This window comes from Emydura macquarii, unplaced genomic scaffold, assembly GCF_026122565.2.
Source record: "Emydura macquarii macquarii isolate MOO-44397 ecotype Brisbane River unplaced genomic scaffold, CSIRO-AGI_Emac_v2 contig_3113, whole genome shotgun sequence".
In the NCBI taxonomy this organism is placed as follows: Eukaryota; Metazoa; Chordata; order Testudines; family Chelidae; genus Emydura; species Emydura macquarii.
The window spans coordinates 4542-23800 of NW_027133250.1; the positions used below are offsets into that span (position 1 = coordinate 4542).

The following is a 19259-nucleotide window of genomic DNA, read 5'->3' on the forward strand; positions in this document are numbered from 1 at the left end:
CCCCTGGGACTCGCCTGAGCCCCCTGAGCAACTCAGGTGGATGATACCCCCTGAGGCCGGACGGGACCTGGAGGAGCTGCCGGCCACCGAGCCCCCAGAGTCAGAGCAGGACTTGGACGAGTTGCTTGAGGCCACGCTCTCCCCGGAGCCCTGTGACCTGCCCCTCGCCGAGGCGCTTCCCGCATTGCCGCCGGTGGACGAGGAGGGACTGGCGGGCCTACCCCGGACAGAGTGCCCCAGAGACCCTGAGGAGTCAGGTACACGGGGATACGGGGAGGAAGTAGCCCAGGGACAGCCGTAGACAGTGGCTGAGTCTGGGACAACCCAGTTGGCATGTTGCGGCAGGAGCCCCACCGACTCAGTGGCAATGTCTTTGCCACTACTAGGGCCCTGGGCGGGGATGTAGTGGAGATGGGTGGGCCTGTGTCCCCCTCCCCGCTTCCCTAGCCACCCCTGGGGAGAGCCTCATCCTCGCTACCACACCCAAGGGCGGGACCACTGCCTGCTCGCCCTGCCTAAGGGCCGGAGCAGTTAACTGTGTACCTGCTCACCCTGCCTGAGGGCGAGGGCAATAGACTGCTTGCTTGCCTGCCCTGCCTGAGGGCCGGGTCAAGACCCACAAGAGAGCGAACTGTTCCCCCTTTAGGAAGGCGCTGTGGCCTCCCCTGGAGCAAGGACCCGAGGAAGGGCCACAGCGACTGGGCTGGAGCAAATGGCCTTCCAACAATGACCCAGAGGTGAAAGGCTCTGTAACCATCTAGTTGAGGCATGCTGCCAATCTCCATCATTTTACTCCTTTCCACACTTTTACTCACTAATGCATTTGCTCCTCAGTAATTTAATCCAGGAGTTTCGTGCTTTATCCTACTTTCTCTCCTGGGGTCTTCTGGGCTGGAACCAGTTGAACCAGTTTTTGCATCTCAGAAACGTTTTTTTATTCAAAAGTTACTCACCTCAGGCCAGAAACAGCCACAAGAGGCAGGAGAGCATCTGCCTCAAGCACAGTGAATGCCCTCTCCTATGAGAGAGCACCCAGCACTGCTATGAAACAAGGGCCTTGTGAGTGATGGCTGCAGGTGCATTTAGAGGGAAACCAAAGCAATGGGTTGGAAAATCCCGAATACAGAGAATTCACTGGGGCAGTAAAGGCTCCATGGCAAGGACGGAAAGGGCCACTCGGGAACAAACCCCATCTCTGAGCTGCTCACAGGCACAAACCTTCAGGGGAAAGTGTCAGGCCCCAACAAAGCAGCACAATTTGTACCAGTTCAATGTCACTCTGGAATCTGCCCCATTAGAGAACTAACCTCCCCCGATTCTTCAAGTGTGTCCACCCCATCACCAGCCCCAAAATATGTCCTCTCATGGAGGGGCATTTACACTGACATCCACTGGGATAGAGAGAATATTTATCTTCAAGGTGAGGAGTTGGGCCAGGATGTCTCTGGACACTTTGTCCTGGGCTCAGAGATTTGGGGCTGAACAAAGGGCTCATCCCCCACTTCCCAGCCCAGGTATTCCTCCTGCCTGTGGCCCTTACGGTGTCACCAGATTCCTGAGGCTGTGACAGCACTAATCTGTCACCATAGGAATGAATGTGATGTCAGGGATTCAGCAATCTGACAGGATCCAATAGGAAGCAGCGAAAGGGGAACTACCTCCTCTGTCAGAGATTGGCCAATGCACTGAGATTCATTATTAAGAGTGGGGGCAGATGGGGGAATTTCTGTTTTTAATCTTGGGAGAGAGAGGGGGGGGGGGAGGGAGGGCAGAGCATTTCCCCACATGCAAAAATCTGTCACTCACTGAAACATGAAGGAACAAGAAGAGCTTGGTCAGGGGAGGACAAAGAACATCCTGTTTCATTGCTGAGCATGAAAAGGACCCAGCCCCCAGCCCAGCCCCAGCCCCAGCCGACCTCTCTAAGCCTCCTCTTCATTAGTAAAGTGAAATCCCAAACACTTCAGGCCACACAGAGGAAACACCCCACCCCCACTAACCTGAGTGTGTTTCCCCTTAGGAGGCAGACTGATCAGTGCCCCGCAGTGAGAGCAGAGACAAGGGAATTCACTGCATGGCCCCCTGCTATTCGCTACCCCAGCCATGGGATCCTCAAGTGCCCCTACGACACTGCCCCTAGTCTGAGGCCCGCACAGGGGAACACTCCACAGGACAGACTTCTTATTTACAGTTAAGGGATCTGGCTCCAGCACTGGAGGCAAACCTGCTTCCAGCCCCATAGATGGTGCCATGCTCCTTGAGACCCAGGCCATAAGGCCAGTCTAACAGCTTCTTAAAGCTTTGCAATGTCTGTAAGATGGATGAGCCAAACTCCCAGCTGTGCCAGAGAAATCCTCTCCCTGCCTCAAGCCAAGCTGCAACCCCCAGGGGAATCCCAGACCTACCCCAAAGACCTAATGCACACAGGACAGGGTAGATTGTAGAGAAGACCAAGGGAGGTCAAATCCAACTGTAAAGGGTGACTACCAAAGGGAGAGAGCAGGGGCAGACCGAGTCTCTGACGGTACCCAGGAGGGATAGGTGAACAAGGAACACCCAGGGCCCTGGGACTCCAGCCAGGGAACCATCTTGAAAAATGCAGTGAAACCTATCACATTCCCAATGGCATTCTCCTCCAAGGGGGCTGTGCGGGGGTGACAGCTTCTAGAGTGGGGCATGAGACAGGGCTAGGTTCTCTCAGCCTCTTCCAGAAAGGCCTCTGCTCCTCACACTCACAGTTTCTGTCATTGTGTCTGTATGAGCGGAACACAGTCTGCAGAGAGGAGGCCAGTGCTGAGGTATGGCTCCGCTTGGGGGTAGGCTCTCTGATGTCTTACAAGATCATGATCCTCCCTGAATCTTTGCCCCCATGCCTGCCTTGAAAGTGGGAGATCTCCTGTGTGGATTCTCTGGTGTCTACTCAAATGATGTAGGTGGATGACTCTTTTCCCACACTCAGCACAGCCATGTGGTCTCTCTCTTGTGTGGATTCTCTGGTGCAGAGTGAGGGCAGACAGTTGGCAGAAGTTTTTTCCACACTCTGCACAGTGATACGGTCGCTCTCCTGTGTGGATTCTCTGGGGTCTAATGAGATTTGTTAGGTGCTTGAATCTTTCCCCACAATGAGTATAGGGATAGGGTCTTTCTCCGGAGTGGACTCTCTGATGAGCAGTAAGAGTTGATAGGTGGCTGAACCTTTTCCCACACTCGGCACAGGGATAGGGTCTCTCTCCAGTATGGGTTCTCTGGTGTCTTGCAAGATCTGATGGCCAGTCAAATCTTTTCTCACACTCAGCACAGGGATGGGCTCACTTCCTTCTGTGGGTTCCCCCATGTGCTCTGAGCTCCTGCTTTCCTCTAAAGCTCTCCCCACACACTGTACACTACTCCTCAGCTCTGCTCAGGGTCATGTCAACAGCTGGGCAGGAAAGAGAATCCAGAGGGACTATACAAGCCTGCAAACTCCACAATTCTTTTAGAAACCTGATCTATATGGACTTTCAAATCATTTGTATGTATCTGATTGCTTTAATCCTTTAACATTCTCTTATAGCTTGTTTATTTCCTTTTATAATAAACCTTTAGTTTTAGTTACTAAAGGATTGGCTGGCAGCGTGGTACTTTGGGTAAGTTCCAAACTTATATTGATCTGGTATTGTGGCTGATCCTTTGGGGTCAAGAGAAACCTTGTTGGTAAAGAGCATAGAGTTTTAAATAACTGATCTCTTTACTGGACCTAGCGGCCGATTGGGAGCCAGAGACTGGAATGCAGTAAAGGGGGCTGTGTGTATTTTTATTTTGGCTTCTTGATAACCAGTGTGGGGAATCAGAAGCACTGTTTGTGGCTGGTTGGGAAGTCTGACTTCAGTGTCACCCACCAGTGCTGGGAGAATCTGCTCTCCTTTTGCAGCCTGCCCTGACCTTGGCATTTTCAGGTGGCTACCCTAGGCACGGACAGGTCACAATCTTCCTCAGCTCTTCTGTCACTTTCCCTCCTTTTCCCTGCCCCTCCAGCCCTTATACTGTCTCAGGCCTCATATCTCCCTCCCACCCCTCCAAAATCACCCTTCATCCCCTGCTGAGCCTACTGAATACGGGGAATTCCTGAATACTATGCAAACTCAAGCTCCAATTCAATGTGACAGGATTCAGGCCCTTTAGTGTCTGTGAATCTGGGAAGTTTCAAATTTGCTCTGCATGAATAGACCAAATACACAAATTTTCCATCAGACACATATATTCCATCACAAACACAGATTTCTGTGCTGGAATGCTCTGGTAGGAGAGTATGCATCTGACACACAATGTCCAGACCAAGCTCTCTAGCTCCCCCTGCTGCAGGTGCACTAGACTGCTGCTTTAGGGCATCTCCTATCCCTTAATAACAGGGCTCCCACAGCAAACGACAGGAACGTTCTCTTAGGAGGACCATCTTACCGGGATTAGAGAGGAGATGGATAGGAGATACTGCTGAAGAAGTGAGGGAGAATTTCCAGCCCTAAAATCACCAATGAGGAGAAGATAAAGAAAACAGCTCCATTCCCCAATCTCACTGATATACTCATGGGTAACAGGTATTTTACATAATGTCCGGAAAACTAACTTTGATGGCTATCTATGTATCTATTCTATTTATTTATAACTTGCTCTTCCCCAAATGAAGTGGGAGGAGTGGGAAGCTTGGCAGACACCTGGCAAGACATTACAAAGCAAGCTAAACCACGGTAGGCCAGAACCCCAATGCAGGAGCTCTGGGTGGGTTTTCTGACCTCAGTTCTTCCCATCACTCTCATATCTGAGCAGTTTTGGAGAATTCATTATGACTCACCAGGGAAGGGGCTTTCAAGCCCTAAGCCTTCTCTCAGAGGCCTCATCATTATGGACCCAGAGCTCTGCAAATCAGGTTTGTTCAGCAAGACCTATTTTCTGTGAAACCATGTTGACTGTCATTGATTCTATTCCCAGCCTTGCCTCATTGTTGACTGAATCCCTTCCCAGCGTTTATATTATTATACCTAGGACTGATATCAGATTAACCAGCATATAATTATCCAGATTATCCCACTTGCATTTTTTTTAAATATTTGCGCATTAGCTCTCTTCCTCTCTGCTGTAATTTCCCCACCATTCCAAGATTTATCAGTAATTAATATCAGCGGATCAGAGAATGCCTCAGCCAAACTTTTCAGGACTCGTGGATGTTAGTTACATGAGCTGGTTGTTTAAAAATGTTTATCCCTAGGAGATATTATTTAAGTCATCCTTAGTTATCATGTGTTCTAGAGATGAACAATTCTGTACTCCATTACTCCCACCTGAGACAGCCAGTGTCTCCTATTTCCCCCACACACCAAGCACTGGGCACTCTCCTCACAGTTGCCTCTTCAGCATCCCCCACAACCTACCCTGTCATACCCTGTAGTCATCATATTACCCATTTCCTGGAGGGGCCAGGACTCTTCTTTGGGAACACAGAGCAGCTTGTACTGGGATCTTGGGTCATCATTCCATCCCACTTTCTCCTGGGATACATGCTCGGAATGGGGCTCCAGCTGGGAGCCAGGAGATTCCCATAATGCATCAGGGGATGACATCTTCTCTGAGATCACTTCCTCAACTTCACATGCACCATGACCTGTGGACAAGTCAAATACATCACCATCACCATGGTGCTGGGGCCTGGCACCCTCTGGGGAGAATCGAGCCTGAGTAGGGAAATGGCAGGGAACATCCCGCATGGACACAGGAATGGGGGGGGGGGGAGACGGGGGGGGACGGGACGGGACGGACACAGACCCACATTCAATGCCCAGGGCCAGTATATAGAACTATGGGGCCTCCTGGAAGTCAGAAACCAATAGCCCTGGCTCTGCTACTCTTCGTGCCCCCTGGAAGCTCCCATGGAGCTGAACAGTCAGTGTGGAAGGAAATAGTCTCTACAGAAATGGGTATACGCTGGTCCCTGGTGCAGACATAGCACAGTCTATCTCCCCTCCCCAACCCCGTCCCTCACTGGGATGATCAAGGTTAAATGCTCTCACCTGTAGCCCTGGTCTCAGCCTCTGGCTGCCCCAGCTAGAATCTCTTTGCCAGGGCCACTGCCTGGGCACAGGTCTCTGGGCCACGATCCCAGACCCAGCTCTGCATTTCCTTCGGCAGGATGGTCAGGAACTGCTCCAGGATCAGCAGCTCCAGGATCTCCTCCTTGGTGCAGCTCTGCAGCTCCAGCTAGCGATGGCAGAGTTCCTGGAGGTGGCTGTAAACCTCCTGGGGTCCCTCCGCCTCCTGATAACGGAACTGCCTGAAACACCGATGCTGGGTCTCCAGGCGGGTGTCCTCTTGCAGGGTGTCCAGCTCCTGTTGCAGCTTCTGCTTGACCTGTCCTGGGGCTGTCCATCTCAGTAACTCCCTGCTGCTCCCGGCCTGGATGACATCAGAGGTTTTTCCTGCCCGCTCCCTTTCCTCCCATGATTTGGGGCCTGCTGGGCCCTGCTCCTCCATTTTCATGGGGGGCTGCACCCCCTGCTCTGGCAACACCTGCAACTGGAGACCCAGGCCTTCAGCTGTCCCTTGCTTTACAACCATTTTCTCCTCTAGGGGAGCCCTTATCCCACCCAGCTGGGGCCTGCGCTCAGTCTCCAACCCCCGCACGGGTGGGGCCAACGTGAGCCTGCGGCAAAGGATCCATCCCGGATTTTACTGTGTGATGGGAGGGGGGGGAGCGAGAACCGATCTGAACCTCAGCTCCCCGCCCCCACTCAACACAGACAGGTCCCTCCCTGCCCATCCCCGCTCTGTGCCCCACTCCCCGGCAGGGCGATGCTGCTGCAGCTCAGCTACTCGCGTCCTGCTCAGTCCAGCGCTCAGAGCCCAGTCGCCAACCGCATGGGCTCGGGCTGAGACTACCCCTGCTCCGCTGCCCCAGTCCATTCGGGAGCAAAGGCTGGGCACAGCTGGGGGGGGGGGGGCTGCCTGCGAGCCCTAGGACAGAGAAATGTCACACAATGCTGCGGCACTTGGCTGGTGCTGTGAGCAGGCTCAACATCTGCTGCTGAAGCTGGTGCCCTCCGTGCCCCGCCCACAGCGTGCTCTGCTGCTCCCTGCTGCTGTTCTGGGATTCACGGAGGGGCACGGTCCAGACTGTGTGCAGGGGGGAAACTGAGGCATAGGAGGGTCAAACAGCTGCTGCAGGCAGGGGAAAGAGAGAGACCAAGAGGCAAAATCAGGAACAGGGGTAGGAGCTGGGGCTGAGAAGGGGGTTAAGGTGCTGTCAGACAGTGAGAAAAAAGTTTCCCCCGGGGGGGGGGGAGGTGAGCTATCTGTGCTGGCTGCAAAAATAGGGAGTGGGGGCTGAAGGACTCGCTTCCCAGGGCTGTGTTCTTAAAGGCATAATGCACGATGCATCCCAGTGCCTAGAAAAGGCAGCTGTTCCCTATCTGATTATGTATGCAGCTGCTAAAACAGACTTGATTCAGTGAAATATTTTACATACACCCCCTCTCCAAAAATTATAATGTTCATACATGGTTTTAGAGTTTAAATGAATCCCTTATCAGTTCATGTGTCTACATAAAGCCTCAGAGCAGTTCATAAATTTGTCTTAGCTGCTGTTCTCATTGCCTGAATTGGACTGCCTTTTTACTGTAATCAAACTGCAAATGGATTTTCACTCCTATGAATTATTTACTTTTTTAAATACTTAATACTTATTCATGTACCTTCATTAACATTGTGCAGGTGGATGTCTGTGCTATTTAATTAATATTTTTAATAGTAAATAATCACTGAAAATACTAATAGTTGCTAGTAGCTTCAGCAATCACATCCCAGTATTTCTAGTATAGTATTTTCTGTTTGAACTGGGTTATTAGTTTTTATTTCTACATTTTTGTTCTTTCTTCCTCCTTTCCCCCTCTCCCCCATTTTTTATGTACAAGTTTATTCTTTGGGATAATATGACATCAAGGCTGACTGATTTCCTGGTTTGCTGTCAAAACTTCTTCAGTTTCCTTCGATCCATTAGTGGGGATTGCCTTTGTCTCTCTTGATTTTGCCTTTCTGTCCAGCACTCTAGTGTTTTTTGACATGTCACCATTTGTGTGTAGAACTTGGTTCCCAAATATTCAACACAGGTCAAATTTTTAAAAGTTGAAAGCACCTTGATGATTTTGAAAATCCCACTAGTTGCCTAAATACCTTTACAAATCTGACCCTAAGGGCACCATACTATCTTGTAAATCCTTCTTAAACACAAATTTCTACTGTAATTTTTACTAAACAAAAGTATGCAACCCCAAGATAGATTGACAACCACAAGTATTCAAAAATCATGAGTTATACACCCAAAAGACATGAAATTAAAAATAAATAATAAATACCTCTGGAGTTCTTTTAATTTTACTTTTTGTTTCTGAGCCTTTAGGGAACACTATCTTTATACTTTTGCTGTTACCTCTCCCAAATAATCCATATCCTAAAACAGTTGTGCATTCCTATAACATTCAATACTGTTTTGAACTTCCAGTAACATGGAATTCCCCCCCTCCCTCTGTAATTGAAAACATATACAAATCCTTATTTCTGTAAGTAATTCCCCAGTCTGATGTGCAGACATTACTCTTTTGTTACTTCATTTGTGGCATATATAAATGTTGATTTTTCTCATGAATTATTTATACTTCTAACTGCACATATTAATTTCATAGCCTTATATGTATGCTATATATTTTGCTAGGACACATTTCAGGATGTTCTTCATTCTGACAAGTTTACTCTTTTGTACTGCCAAAATCAAGGATTTATTAAAATGAATTATTCTTTTACTCCTTTGCATTGGTTGGGTGGGGGCATAGTGCTGTGGAGTCATAGAATTGATTAATAGAATTCCAGGCCTGAAATTGATCATAGAAGGCCTGGCCTGAAGTTGTAGCCTGAAACTGAAATAGAAGCCCCAGGTTGAACCATTAACAGGATGCCCCAACTGAAACTAAGATAAAGATGCTAAAATCCCACAGGATGTCTCTGATATCACATTCTAAATGCTAATTCTCTGTTGGAAGGCTTAGGCCCTTTAAAGTCTGTGAACAGACATCTCCTGTTCTGATAAGTATCAGTACGTGCCCCCCTGTCTTCCTGGCCCCACAGGAAGTTACTCCATACAAATTAGCATTTTAACATGTATTGTGTAGCCACCCATCTTCGGGTGATAGCCAGGGTACCTGAAAACCACATTGTATAATCAAATGGCTCTTTGGTCTTTCCTGTGAAAACATCTGGCGTACCCCATTGTACATATAATTGTCTTTCCTGTTAAGTATAAACTGTTAATCCAATTCCACTATACAATCAACATGTAAATGAACCTAAGCAGCCCCTATATAAGTCTTTTGTATCTGGTAGCCAGAGGAAGTACATTTGCCCAGCATCCAGACATGCTGCTTGACTTCCCTATAGCCACTTGGGTTCTCCCTATGGCTATAATATTCCCCATAGCTATGGCTATGTGATTGTGTGTGTGTCACAATTAAAGCTGCACCCGATCCAACTCTAAAATGTAGCAGTGTGATTCTTTTCCACGACAGTGCTAACCTCATTTAGTTTGCCTTTTGGTGAAACTAAAGTGTCTTGTGTCCACTGTGTTTTTACAGGGGGGTAGCTAATGCATGTTATTTTCTTTGCACTGAGGACACAGACTAGGCTACTGACTCAGAGTATAGACTCATAGACTCTAAGGTCAGAAGGGACCAATATGATGTCTAGATGTTAAATAAACCATTATTATTCGTAGCTTGACAGCTCTGAAACTGATTGTGTGGCTAACATTGCTTCACCAGCAGAGGTATTTGCGTCTAAATCTCTGCAGCTCCCTCTCCGCCACATTTGTGTGGGTGTCAAGGAAAACCAGTTAAAACATTTTAAACTAAAGGAAATAACAGGGTTCCCCCCCCTCAATTTCCATTATTCTTGTCCCTTATTAAGGATTTGTCTAGACAGCGTAATGCTAAATGTGTGAAATTAATGCACATACATTACAATGTTTTAAACCCCTGTGTGGACACTTTTGTTCAAAAGTAAAGTGGCCTTTTGACAACAGCAGTCATGGCAATCATAGAAGATTGTACCAGTCCTTCCCCAACACATTATTAATCATCAGGCCTTTCACCTGCCTTGAACACTTATAAAATTTTGTATAGTCCAGGTGTATCCCCCATTTGATATTTTAAATCCAAAGAGGAGTGAAGTAACTAAGCACACATCTTAATTTTTCCTGTAGAAAAGTCTTTGCAATATGTCACAGATATAAATTTTGTCTGACATAACTTCAATAAATGATTTTAAGTTAAAATTTAAGGTGACCTTTCTCCTTCTTTCTATCCTGTGCTGGTCAGGACATCTTTCATGAGCAGGAGAATGAAGGCCTGATATTGTCATGGTAGATCCTGCTTACAATAAAACACTTTGAACGACTAACAACTTTTGCTATCATCTCAAGATACAAAGTATAACCGGGGCCATTGCTGGTGTACACTCATTAAGTTTCTTGTAATCAATGGTAAGTGTCCAGCTGCCATCTGGCTTTCAGACCAGCCAATTAGGAGAATTACATTTTAAGCTCATTGTCATTAAAATGTTTTGTTCCCTGAGACTATCAGTAACTACATGGATTGAGTCCACTGCCTCTCTAGGATCCATTCCCTGAACCTTGATACTTACATCCAGCCTCTCATATTCATGTTTAGACTTAGCAAAAACTTAGGCAAATGGTAAGCATAACTCCAGAACCCCAGCATGTGTCACATGCTCCCTCCAGTATAAAGAATGAACTTCCTTAATTGTAAACACTGCATGAGCTATTGATATGGACATGTTCTCATTGACGTGTGAGGTATGCCATAGCAAAAAATTAGCCAAATCCACCATACAATCCCAAGCTTTCATTCAATCGGCTCCTAAAATTCCCAAGAAGCATCAGCCAGAAAGACATGAGTAACACAAAAGCTCCCTACTGGGACATCTAGGGGTTTAGTAAGCCAGTGAGTAGCTCCTTGTCCTGTCACTCTGGTCATGGTATACACTTGTGTGACACCCTCCACCTGAATTCTACATGTTAAAGAAACAGACATTCCACTATCAAGCCAAACTTGCTTGCGAATGCCTCCTGTAACTGATGACACAGTGGGGTATCCCCACTCATCCAAGGTAGTGCAGGATGAGTGGGGGGTGTCTCAGTATCCCTACTGGAGGGTGGAGGAAGCTGTTCTGGTTGGAGGACTGCTCCGTGTCCTCAAGATCAGCTCCTTATGCCTCTGCACTTCCTCCTCTAGTTCCTCATTATGCCTGTGTGTGTCATAAAAAATGAGCCATGGACACCCACGGCCACCTCCTCTCCCTCAGCCGTACCCTTCTCCAATACTCAGAGGTCTCCGGACTACCCTCTGAACTGAGTTTCTGGCCACTTTCAACCCTAAATGCTGTAGCTTCATCCACTGGGTCCCTATTCTTACCCTCCAGGGCAGTGGCTCTCAACCTTTCCAGGCTACTGTACCCCTTTCAAGAGTCTGATTTGTCTTGCGTAACCCCAAGTTTTGCCTCTCTTAAAAACTATCTGCTTACAAAATCAGATATGAAAATACAAAAGTCTCACAGCACACTATATACACTATATTTAGAATATAAATATTGTACTTACATTTCTGTGTATAGAATATAGAGCAGTATAAACAAGTCATTGGCTGTATGAAACTTTAGTTTGTACTGAAACTGTAATTAAACTGTTCAGGAAGGACAGGCAGGGGTGAAAGGGTGGAGGAGTTGCACTGTATGTAAGAGAGCACTAGGATTGCTCTGAGCTCCAGTATGAAACTGGAGACAAGCCATTTGAAAGTCACTGGGTTAAGCTTAGAAGCAAGAACAATAAGGGTGATGTCGTGGTGGGTGTCTGTTATAGACCACCAGATCAGGAGGACGAGGTAGATGAGGCTTTCTTCAGTCAACTAGGGGAAGTTTCCAGTTCACAGGACCTGATTCTCATGGGGGACTTCAATCACCCTGACATCTGCTGGAAGAGCAATATAGCAGAGCACAAACAATCCAGGAAGTTTTTGGATAGTGTTGCAGACAATTTCCTGGTGCAAGTGCTGGAGCAGCCAACTAGAGGCCGTGCTTCTCTTGACCTGCTGCTCAAACAGGGAAGATTTGTTAGGGGAAGTAGAAGTGGGTGGCAACCTAGGCAGCAGTGACCATGAGATGGTCGAGTTCAGGATCCTGACAAAAGGAAGACAGGAGAACAGCAGGATACGGACCCTGGACTTCAGAAAAGCGGACTGACTCCCTCAGGGAACTGATGGGCAGGATCCCCTGGGAGGCTAATATGAGGGGGAAAGGAATCCAAGAGAGCTGGCTGTATTTTAAAGAGACCTTATTGAGGGCACAGAAGCAAACCATCCCGATGTGCAGAAAGAATAGCAAATATGGTAGGCGTCCAGCTTGGCTTAACAAAGAAGTCTTTGGCGAACTTAAACGCAAAAAAGAAGCTTACAAGAAGTGGAAGCTTGGTCAGATGACTAGGGAGGATTATAAAGAACACTGCTCGAACATGCAGGAATGAAATCAGGAAGGCCAAAGCACAACTGGAGTTGCAGCTAGCAAGGGCCGTGAAGGGGAACAAGAAGGATTTCTACAGGTATGTTACCAACAAGAGGAAGATTAGGGAAAGTGTGGGCCCCTTAGAGAATGAGGGAGGCGACCTAGTGACGGAGGATGTGGAGAAAGCTGAGGTACTCAATGCCTTTTTTGCCTCTGTCTTCACAGACAAGATCAGCTCCCAGACTACTGTACTGGGTGGCACAGAATGGGAAGGAGGCGAACATCCCACAGTGCTGAAGGAACAGGTCCAAGACTATTTAGAAGGATTGGACATACACAAGTCCATGGGGCTGGATGCAGTGCACCCGAGGGTGCTGAGGGAATTGGCTGTGGTGATTTCAGAGCCATTGGCTATTATCTTTGAAAGCTCGTGGCAACAGGGGGAGGTCCCTGAGGACTGGAAAAAAGCAAATGTAGTGCCCATCTTCAAAAAAGGGAGGAAAGAGGATCCAGGGAACTACAGACCGGTCAGCCTCACTTCAATCCCTGGAAAAATCATGGAGCAGGTCCTTAAGGAATCCATTTTAAGGCACTTGGAAGAGAGGAAGGTGATCAGGAACAGTCAACACGGATTCACCAAGGGAAAGTCATGCCTGACCAACCTGATTACTTTCTATGATGAGGTGACTGGCTCTGTGGATGTAGGGAAGGCGGTGGATGTTGATATACCTTGACTTTAGCAAAGCTTTTGATACTGTCTCTCACAGTATTCTTATCAGCAAGTTAAAGAAGTATGGGTTAGATGAATGGACTATAAAATGGATAGAGAACTGGCTAGAGCATAGGGCTCAACGAGTAGTGATCAATGGCTCCATGTCTAGCCGGCAACCGGTCACAAGCGGAGTGCCCCAGGGGTCGGTCCTGGGGCCGGTTTTGTTCAACATCTTCCTTAATGATCTGGAGGATGGTGTAGATTACACCCTCAGCAAGTTTGCAGATGACACTAAGCTGGGGGGAGTGGTAGATACCTTGGAAGGTAGGGATAGGATACAGAAGGACCTAAACAAACTGGAGGATTGGGCCAAAACAAATCAGATGAGGTTCAACAAAGAAAAGTGCAGAGTCCTCCACTTAGGAAGGAAGAATCCCATGCACAGCTATAGACTGGGGACCGACGAGCTAGGCAGCAGCTCTGCAGAAAAGGACCTGGGGGTAACAGTGGATAAAAAGCTGGATATGAGTCAGCAGTGTGCTCTGGTTGTCAAGAAGGCTAATAGCATATTGGGCTGCATTAGGAGGGGCATTGCCAGCAGGTCGTGGGAAGTGATTATCCCCCTCTATTCGGCATTGGTGAGGCCGCATTTAGAATATTGTGTCCAGTTTTGGGCCCCCCACTACAAAAAGGATGTGGAGAAGTTGGAGAGAGTCCAGCGGAGGGCAACAAAAATGATTAGGGGGCTGGAGCACAGGACTTGTGAGGAGAGGCTAAGGGAACTGGGCTTGTTTAGTCTGCAAAAGAGAAGAATGAGGGGGGATTTTATAGCGGCCTTTAACTACCTGAAAGGGAGTTCCAGGGAGGATGGGGCTAGGCTGTTCTCGGTGGTGGCAGATGACAGAACAAGGAGCAACGGTCTCAAGTTGCAGGGCGGGAGGTGTAGGTTGGACATTAGGAAAAAGTTTTTCTCTAGGAGGGTGGTGAAGCACTGGAATGCGTTACCTAAAGAGGTGGTGGAATCTCCATCCTTAGAGATTTTTAAGCTGAGACTTGACAAAGCCCTGGCTGGGATGATATAGCTGAGGTTAGTCCTGCTTTGAGCAGAGGGTTGGACTAGATGACCTCCTGAGGTCCCTTCCAACTCTAATATTCTATGATTCTATGATAAAGCAGTAATGCAAGAAGCCTACAGGGCCAAGCCTGTGAGGCATTAGCTTAAGCTTTTAGCATAAGAAGTTAGGCCTCTAAACCTTAGCATGAAATAAACGGACAAATAATGCCCCAATGGCACAAGGTGTGATTCTGCAATAAAGAATCATCCTGACATTCTCTATATCAAATGACACCAGAGCCCCGTCACCTGCAGCTTGGGAAGGTCCCTAGATCCCACAGTATTAAACTGCAGCAACAGTTCATGTGTCCATGAACGCACAAGTTATCTTGGCAGGACAGCTCAGCCCACGCAAAGCTGGGAGTGTCTCTCTGCTGCCCCTCCATAACATGCTGCAATGTTCAGCCAGCCTCAGGCCTCTGTGAAATTACTGCCCCCCACAAGTCTTCAAACTGGGATATGGCGCACCACTGCCAACCAAAGAGCACTATGGTAAAGTCGGTCTATGCTAAGGGTTTGCACCAGTGCCTAGAATCCCAGCGTAGCAAAAACCTACGGTACCCAAAGCAACAATACGGTGGCATTGGGACGAAGGACAACGAGGTTCTATTACGAGCTGTATCACTGACAGGCTGGGTAACCTAGGACAAGTCAATGTTTCTCCTCCCAACTTTAATCTATTTGTCCCTGGGCTTTTATATCTGTTGTCTTGATATATCATCAGACTGTAGCTTGAGGACCCTGCTGATGCACACCATCAGTTTGTCTGCTGTGAAAAGTGATATTTGTCTGTCTGTTAATGCCATTTTTCATTTCAAACTGAGTGGCTGGCTGGGAGGCTGTGAAAAGGGATATTGACACACGCATCACTTTTCACAGCAAAAAGAAAAAGAAAAAAGAAAAAGAAACAACAACAAAGACAAGAACCTGCAAAGCACCTTATTTCTGTTTCTATCCTGCTGAGGTCCAGTAAAGCTTAGAGACAACGCTACATTATTTTTATTTTTGAGTATGCAAAAAGAGCTTTACATAAATAAATTACAGTGATTTGGACATGTGTGTGTGCCTATTGATTTGTTTTTCCTAAAGTTAATTAAGTATTTTAAGAAAAATTGTCAGAGCAAGACTTGGTGGCCGCATTTTGAAGCCACCAAAAAAGTTGTTGCAAGACCCACTGCCTTAGACTATCCCAGACTGGTGTATCTCTAAGCCTGTTCTTAAAAACCTCTAGTGAAGGAAATCCCACAACTTCCCTTGGAAGCCCATGCAATGCAAACAATGAGATCAACACAACACTGGACAAATACAAGCTGGGCTCCCGGTTAAGGGGAGAGGCTGGAATTCAAACCATCTGGGTTCAGTTCCCAGTTTTGCACCAAATTCTTAATGTGAACTTGAGCAAATTACTTCACCTCTCTGAGCTTCAGCTTCCCCATCTGTAAAATGGGGAGCAGCTGCCCACTCTTTAGGCTTTGACCTTTCTATGGCAAGGACTCTCAGTCCCTCACCATGGGTATGTCTGCACTGCAGTTAAGACACCCATGGCTGGCCTGTGCAAGCTGACTTCAGCTCACAGAGCTCAGGCTAAGGGGCTGTTTAATTCTGGTGTAGACGTTCCAGCTCTCTGGGACCCTGCCACCTCGCAGGGTCCTACAGCCAAGGCTCCAGCCTGAGCGCAGACAGCTACATTACAATTAAACACCCCCTTAACCACAGCCCCGGGCACCTGAGTCAGCTGGCCTGGCCAGATGGGGTTTTTTCATTGCAGTGTAGACATAACCTTGGGGTCTGGGCAGCACCTGTCACAATGGAGACAGTGATCTTGGTCCTGGCACAACCAAGGGGCCTGACCTGGGTTGGGATTTGTGCAGCATCTGGCACAATGGGGAGCCTGATCTCAGGCACGGTCACTGTCACACCCAGCACCACAAGCTCGCTGAGCTATGTAGGTGTCTGTGCAGTTCCTGGCACAACCCCCGCCCCAAACTTGGTCAGGGTTTGTGCCACACTTGTCACAATGGGGATCCAGCCCTTGCACAAGGTCTGTCCTGCACCCATAAGAATGGGGGCCCCTGATCTCGCACAGAGTCTGTGCAGAGCCTTCCACAGTAGGGAAGCCCATTCTCTGAGGTCTGTGCCCCGTCCAGCACAGCAGGGACCCCGAGCTCTGTCATTTGCCCCATTTTCTCTCCACTTCACCAATGTCTAATTTGAGAGAAAAGAGGGATTAAAAAACCCCATGGATTTTGGTATTTGCATCTAGAGAGAAAGGGGGAGCATGGGGCAGAATGTTACCGGCATTAGAGAGGACAGGGGTCAAGCAGAGGGGATTTCATTTCCCCCTTTCTCTCCCCCTCCTCTGTCATCACCTGCTCTTCTCCTCTCCCTGTAATTCCCTGACTGCACAGAAATGGTGACATTTACATCTACCCCTTCGCACAAGTCTCTCCCTTCCTTCCTTTCCCTGTCAGCTTGTGCTCGTATTTTTAACCCTTCCTAACAAACAACAAACTCCGGCTCAAGCCTAGACACACAGCAAAGAGGAAATCGGGACTGGTTTCTTCCCCTCCTCCCTCCCACAGTTTAGCCCCAAGAAGGGGCAGATCCTGGCAGGGGCCGAGGGCAGAGAGTTACTGGCTGTTACAGCAGCTCGGAGCCCCAGGCCGGGAGCAGAGTCCCAGGAGCTGCCTGCGAGATCCCACCTTAGTTCCCAGGGACATTTGTGCCCAGTCACTTTCCTGCCCCTCCCCACAGCTGGGTCTCTCTCCATTTCCCAAGGGGGTCGGCAGAGCCCGGGGCTGCCCCGCAGGCTGGTGCCAGCTGCAGAAAGTGCCCAGGGCTGGGCACAGCGGGGGTTAAGGAAAGTCTCTCCCAGCCCCGACCCTCTGCTCAGCCCCGGCTCCCACATCACACTGGAGGTAGCTGCAGCAGCGCCGCACTCACCCAGGTGCCGCACGGGGCTGATCACACGCTGCTCTTCCTTTGTGCTCCCGGACTCCAACTGCGGCTTCCTTCTCCCCCTGGAGCACCCGCTGCCCCCTTTCCTAGAGAAAGGCGGAGGGAGGGGCAGGGATTGGGGGGGGGGGGGGCTGCACGTGCCTGGCCAGCCCCAGGCGCCAGGTGTTGTGGGAAATGTAGTCCGTGTGAAAGGCTGCGACTGACGCCCTGCCCGAGTTAGCAGCCCGGCTCTTAATCCCTGCCACACTGACCCCTACTCAGATCAGCCCTGTCTCATTGATCCCTCCTCACTCAGACACATTGCACAACCTCACCCCCCAAATCCTCAAAAGCCTGGATAGGGGAGCGTCTTTTCCCTTCTGATCATCTGAGCTCCCTCTCCCCACCTAGACATAGTTGGAGCAGGGACGATGCTCCCTCCATCGCGTCCAATGTGCTAATTTAGAGGAAGATAACGAGGCTCAGATGTGGAGTGGCTGATCTCCCTCCAGATTCGCCACAGTTCCAGCACAGGTTGCTTATCGAAGGAAGTGGCTTAATATCCCACTTCGAAGTTTTATTAACTTGAACAAAGATAATCAACACACATAACTGAGGTTAAATGACTATCAAGACTATTCAGCTCAGAGGGTTAAACAGTACAGTTATAGGTTCAGGTCAAATCAGTAAATCAAGGAGTGAACAATGATATTGCGTTGGAATCAAGCCGCTCCCTCTGGGAAAAAACTAGGCGCCAGACTTAAATTTCTAGGCACCATTGTGACATGGTGCCCGGGATTTGTCAAACCCTGCCCTAGCCCCTGCTCTAAGGGACCATGGCAAGGTTGGCAGTTGAGCCCCAGGAATCCTGGGCCCAGCCTTGTTGGGGTTACAGGGACCCCACCACACAGGAGAGTGGGAGGGGAGCCCTCGAGATCAGGCGGGCCTCTGGGTAAAGGAAGTGGGAGCAGGGACGCAGATCCTTTTGCTAACCAACTCCAGCGGGGCAGTGTATGAGCCAGGAAAGTTCCCCACAATAGCGGGCCCATTCACCTGCGTACACAAGGGAAAATAAGCTCCCCTATCCAGGCTTTTGAGGATTTGGGGGGGTGAGGTTGTGCAATGTGTCTGAGTGAGGAGGGATCAATGAGGTGGGGCTGATCTGAGTAGGGGTCAGGAGTCTTGCTCTGCTGTCACTGGATGACCACGTCCAGCCCCTACCCCAGTCTGGTTTGCCCAGGTGTTTTCCCTCCTCACTCCGAGATGAGGTTGGAGGTCTGGTTTGAAGGACTGTAAAAGGCGGTGAAGAAAAGATTGCAGATTTCAGCCAGCAGGGTGTGTTACCAGATTTGCCCTTCACCTTGGGGTATGCTCATTTATTAGGGTTACATTCCTGGAAGGGGGGTGTGATTCTAGGGGTGTGATTCTACTAATGTACTGCTTGTGTTACCTGTGTGTTCATAGGGCTACAAGCCCCCTCCCAATGGAGCTATCCTGCAGGACCTAAGGTTTTCAGGGCTGGGTTCCTCCAGCACCAGATTCAAATAAACCCCACACAGATACACACACACATTTCAAATTAACTGAGTGCGTCTGAGTGGACCAGGTTATCAGCACTGTCAGCCGACCCCTTATGTGTCCCTGAACTCAGCAGGCTGGGTGACACCATACTTTCAGTGGCTACTCTTATATGCCTCTTTGCCACACACCAGAATAGAACACACTTCTTGAGCAGGCTAGGTCCAAACAGCACTTTTCATCTACTCCCCTCTATCTGCCCCTGGACTCAATCAGGCTGGGTCAAACAGCACTTGAGCTGCACCCTTAGTTGTCCCTGGACTCCTTAGGCTAGGCAGAGTAGCACTTCCTGGCTGTCCCCTTCATATGCCCCTTTACACCACAATAGTACTA

General features: G+C 48.8%; 1 pseudogene; it reads right to left on the minus strand.

Moving 5' to 3' along the window:
- Positions 1-2511: 2511 nt before the first annotated feature.
- LOC137141724 (zinc finger and SCAN domain-containing protein 23-like) lies at positions 2512-17646 on the minus strand (annotated as a pseudogene).
- Between the last annotated feature and the right edge of the window lie 1613 nt (positions 17647-19259).